The sequence below is a fragment of the Macaca fascicularis genome, chromosome 1, assembly GCF_037993035.2.
Source record: "Macaca fascicularis isolate 582-1 chromosome 1, T2T-MFA8v1.1".
Taxonomy (NCBI): Eukaryota; Metazoa; Chordata; class Mammalia; order Primates; family Cercopithecidae; genus Macaca; species Macaca fascicularis.
This window is the reverse complement of record NC_088375.1, coordinates 222,144,989-222,150,403: the sequence shown is the minus strand read 5'-3', so window position 1 is coordinate 222,150,403 and position 5,415 is coordinate 222,144,989.

The window sequence follows — 5,415 nt, the reverse complement described above, 5'->3', positions numbered from 1 at the left end:
AGCAAAGGAGAGAAACGTTTTCATCCCTAACACAGCTTCTGTTTCTGTGTCCTTTCTGCATTGGCTGGTGTTGGACTGCACAATTTAAACTAACCTGATTGGCTAAAACTTGAAATTTTTCCAAATAGGGTAGATGGGGAAGAAGGGGTAGGAGTGGTAAAACTTTTCCAAATATGGTAAACTGAAACCCTTAAACATTTAACTTGTAAAGAAAGGAGGGGAGTGGGGGATTGTCCATTAAGGCATGTTTGGGCAGGTAGGCACGGCAAGGATGGAAAGTCTTGTTTGGAGAACAAGAATTTATCCTTTCTAGCAATGTGAAAGGACACTAGTCACTAAAAGGAACAAGGAAGTTTGAAGAGGAACTGATTATTTCTGGCAGAGTTCATTGAGCTTCTTGGATATGTAGAACAACATTTTTCAACAGATTTAGGAAGCTTTAAGTTATTATTTCTTGGAATACTTTTATGTTCCTTTTTTCCACTTTTCTCCTTCTGGTACTCCCATTATATGTATGTTGCTGCTCCTAATGGTGCCCCACTTTTCCCTGAAATGCTGTTCATTTTTTTCTCATTAATTTTCTTTGTCTTTCTGATGGCATAATTTCTATTGCTATACCCTCAGGTCTGTTGATTCTTTCTTCCAGCTGAAATCTACTGTTGGGCCCCTGAAGTGAATATTTCATTTTTGTTGTTATACCTTCCAATTCTATAGTTTAGCCCTTTAAAAAAATCATTGCTATTTCTTTACTAGTGTTTTCTATTTCATGAAACATTGTCATTATATTCTTCTGCTACTTCACTAAACATTATTTTCTTTAGTTCTTTGAACATATTTATAATAGCTGCTTTAAAGGCTTTGTTAAGCCTGACATGTGGGCCATCTCAAAGGCAACTCCTGTCACTGATGTTTTTTTCTTTGTATGGGTTATACTTTTCTGTTTCTTTGCATGTCTCATTTTTTGTGGAAGATTAGAGATTTTAGATATTACATTGTAGCAACTTTGGATACTAATCCCTCCCTCCAGTTCTCCCTGAGCTTATTGTTTATGGTTGTTTACTTATTTATTTGTTTGTTTTCTTTTTTGAGACAGGGTCTCACTCTGTTGCCCAGGCTGGAGTGCTGTGGTGCGATCACAGCTCACTGCAGCCTTGACCTCCCCAGCTCAAGTGATCCTCCTGCTTCAGCCAACCAAGTAGCTGGGACTACAGGCAGACTATTTTTTATTTTTTTGAGACAGAGTCTCACTATGTTGCCCAGGCTGGAGTGCAGTGGCGCCATCTTGGCTTACTGCAAGCTCTGCCTCCTGGGTTCATGCCATTCTCCTGCCTTAGCCTCCTGAGTAGCTGGGACTACAGGCGTCCGCCTACATGCCTGGCTAATTTTTGCATTTTTAGTAGAGACGGGGTTTCACCATGTTAGCCAGGATGGTCTTGGTCTCCTGACCTCGCCCGCCTCAGCCTCCCAAAGTGCTGGGATTACAGGCGTGAGCCACTGCGCCCGATGCACTATGTTTTTTTGTTTTTTTGTTTTTTAATAGATGTGGGATTTCGCCATGTTGCCCAGGGTGGTCTTGAACTCCTGAGCTCAAGTGATTCACTGCCTCGGCCTCCCAAAGCACTGGGATTACAGGCGTAAGCCCCTGTGTTCAGACCTTTTTTACTTGTTTAATGACGTGGATAAACTATTTCAGTAAAGTCTATTTCCTTTGCAGTGTGCTTCTAATGTCACACCTCAGGTGGGGCAGCCTTGGCCTTGTGTACAGTCACCCTAAGAATGCAGTGTTTTCCGCAGGGCTGTCTTGATTTTATCCTTCTCTGATCTCTCTGTTAAGCTCTGTGCCTCTGTTGGTCTCACACCCAACTATTAGCCTCCACTAACTACGTGCTAATTGTTCTACTGTTTTCAAAAATGCTCTGGGGGCAGTAATTGCTCTATCTGCTTCTCCAGGCCCAGCTCCTCCAGTGTGTGATATCTTCAGGGGTATCCATAAACATGCTTACGAAACCAAAAATTGCATTATTTGTCATGAGTTTTAGAAAGATAATTACACCTAACCAGAATAGTGAATCTTATAACCCTCTAAGACAAACCTAAGTAAACTCTTACAAAGATACAATGACATAAAAACACAAAAATCTGCCATGCATATACTCACTGGGGTAAAGCCTCTTCTATAACTTTCATTTTCTGAAAAACAAAGCAAAACAAAACCAAAAAAACCCACACCTAAAAACATAAACAATAGGAATAAAAAAGGGGGTCTGCCTTCTAGTTCCAAGCTCCTGCAGCACTTGGAGGTCGATAACTTTCCCTTCCAGTCCCCTTGGGTGGTTTCACTTCAGAGGGCCTCCAGTAAAACACCTCCCTGTGAATGAATGGCTTTCCCTAGCACCCAAGAGGGAAGATTTTCAGCAAATGTGTTGAGTGTGTGCGTCAGGGGGAAGACACTAGTGAGTCCTCCTGGTGTAGCGGTAGAGCAACTTCTTTGCCAGTTCAACAAATTCACTCTATGCTGTTTCCAACAAGAGCTGGGTGGGAAGCGGGGTCTTTCTTGGGTGCTCTGTTTAAGCCCTAGGGGTAGTGATATTTCGTTATATGTATAATTTCTATATTATTATTATTATTATCATTTTTTGAGACAGAGCCTCTTTCTGTTGCCCAGGCTGGAGTGCATTGGCACGATCTCCGTTCACTGCAACCTCCGCCTCCCAGGTTCAAGCGATTCTCCTGCCTCAGCTTCCTGAGTAGCTGGGATCACAGTGCCTGCCACCACGTCCTGCTACTTTTTGTATTTTTAGTAGAGACAGAGTTTCACCATGTTGGTCAGGCTGGTCTTGAACTCCTGACCTCGAGTGATCCACCTGCCTTGGCCTCCCAAAGTGCTGGGATTACAGATGTGAGCCATCACACCCGGCTTTGATTTCTATATTCCTTTGAGCCCTCTTTACTTCTTGCTAGCCAAGCCCTTGTCACTCCAATAGCCTGCTGTCATTCAGGATTCCTGATGTGAAACGTTTTCTCCCACACTGCAGACGCAGGGCACTGGTGAAGCTTCAGGTGCCACAGGACGCCGCTGCGTGAGCTCCTGGAACCCGGAAGCAGGATCCTTCTCTTCTACGATGTCTCCTCAGGACTCTTTACTGACAGAGCACAGGGACCAACCGGAAAAGGCAAAATATTTAGAGGTGCCAGCTCCATTTTCACGGAGCAGACCAAATTGTGAGTTTGGAATGAAGAGGCACTCATGGAAGAACCAGCAAAAACTCAAATGTCTGACGACAACAGAAAGGGGAAAAAATTGTGACATATTCATATAGCGGAATGATATATATGAATGAGAATGAATGAACAGATATACACAACAGGGAAGAATCTCACAAGCATGTCAAGTGAGAGGTGCCAGACATAAAAAAAAAAAATACTATCTGGGCTGGGTGTGGTGGCTCATGCCCGTAACCCTAGCACTTTGGGGGGCAGATGTGGGAAGAGTGCTTGAATCCAAGAGTTTGAGACCAGCCTGGGCAATATAGTGAGACCTTGCCTTTGCAAAACAAACAGCAAGAATGCTCTCTGCATGATTCCATTTACTTAAATTCAGAAGCCAGTCTCATGAGTCTCTGCTAATGGGGGAAGGAGAATGACTACCTTTGGTGGGTGCAGTAACTGGAGAACGGGTGCTAGTGGGGAGAAGGGAACGTCTGGGTTCTTAGAGGTGTTTACGTCCTGATTTGGGTTGTATATCAGGACATAAACAGGCCTGATCCTTCAACTGTAAGATAGGAGACTTGGCCAGCTTTCCTCGTCAGAGTGTGGTTAGGGTGAGCACAGCACATCTCATCCCAGCTCCTTAGCTAGCTGCCCTAACCCCAGTTTTGTTTTGTTTTGTTTCATTTGAAACAAGGTCTCACTCTGTCACCCAGGCTGGAATGCAGTGGTGCAATCTCAGCTGACTGCAGCCTCCTGCTCCAAGGCTCAAGTGATCCTCCCACCTCAGCCTTCTAAGTAGCTGGAACTACAAGTGTGCATCACCACCTCAAGCTAATTTTTGTATTTTTTGGTTGAGACAGGGTTTCACCATGTTGTCCAGGCTGGTCTTGAACTCCTGAGCTCAAGCAAACTGCCTACCTTGGCCTCCCAAAGTGCTGGGATTATAGGTGTGAGCCACCACACCCAGCCCCTAACCCCAATTTAAGGCTCCAATCCAGTCCACAGGGTATGCATAGAGTAGCCAAGTGGTTAAGAGGCTCATCTCAGACCTCAGTCTGCTGGATTTAAATCCTGTCTTTCCCACTTATTAGCTCCATGGCCCTAGCTGAGTTATCTACTCACAGCATCTCGCTTTCCTCACCTGTAAGGCGGAGGTCATCATAGTGCCTGAGGAGTAAGTACTTATAAAGAACTCAGAAGGGGACCTGTCATATGGTAAGCAGAACACAAGTGTTTGTCATATTAAAATTTCTTTTTTCCTTTTTTTTTTTTTTTTGAGACAGAGTCTGGCTCTGTTGCCGAGGCTGGAGTGCAGTGGCATGATCGCTGCCTCTCCGGTTCAAGTGATTCTCCAGCCTCAGCCTCCCGAGTAGCTGGGATTACAGGCGTACGCCACCACCCCTGGCTAATTTTTGTATTTTGGGTAGAGACGGGGTTTCACCACGTTGGCCAGGCTGGTCTCGAACTCCTGGCCTCAAGTGGTCCTCCCGCCTTGGCCTTCCAAAGTGCTGAGATTACAGGTGGGATTACCACCATGCTCAGCCCAAATTAAAATTTCTAAAATTTTCAGGCTCAAGGCCTATTTCCCAAAATGGTTCCAATCATTTCTTTCTCTCTTAGAAGAAAGTAACGTAGATAAAAATTGTCCCCAAACCAGCCCTAGGCACCATTTTTAGAGGTGGAATATGAGGCTGGATAAAGCCCAGTTTTGCCTGCAATGGCATTCCTCTCTCCCGTCCCAGGACCCCAGAAGATTATTACCACCAGAAAACAAGCTAATCTTTGCCCTGGTCTGGCCAGAGGCCCAGAGCATGCATAGGCGGTGACCTAGTGAGACCTTGTTTCAAAAAGCAAAACAAAGCTGGGGTTAGGGCAGCTAGCGAGTGAGCTGGGGTGAGATGTGCTGTGCTCACCCTAACCACACCCTGATGAGGAAAGCTGGCCAAGTCTCCTATCTTACAGTTGAAGGATCAAGCCCTGGAGGCCTAGATCCTTTTCTAGCGTTCCCAGGAGCTGAGATGCCCATTTGAGCCCGATCTTCCTGAAGATCTTTGGGAAACTCACCTTCCAAGACTCCCCATGAGGGGCAGTATTGATTTTTCTGGGTCCCCACATTGCTTAGGGAAACAGGTTCCTCCAGCTCCCATTGGCCCTTTTGTGCCTCCCCTGAGAAGCCAAGTCAGGCCACTGTGTCAGGCTTAGCCC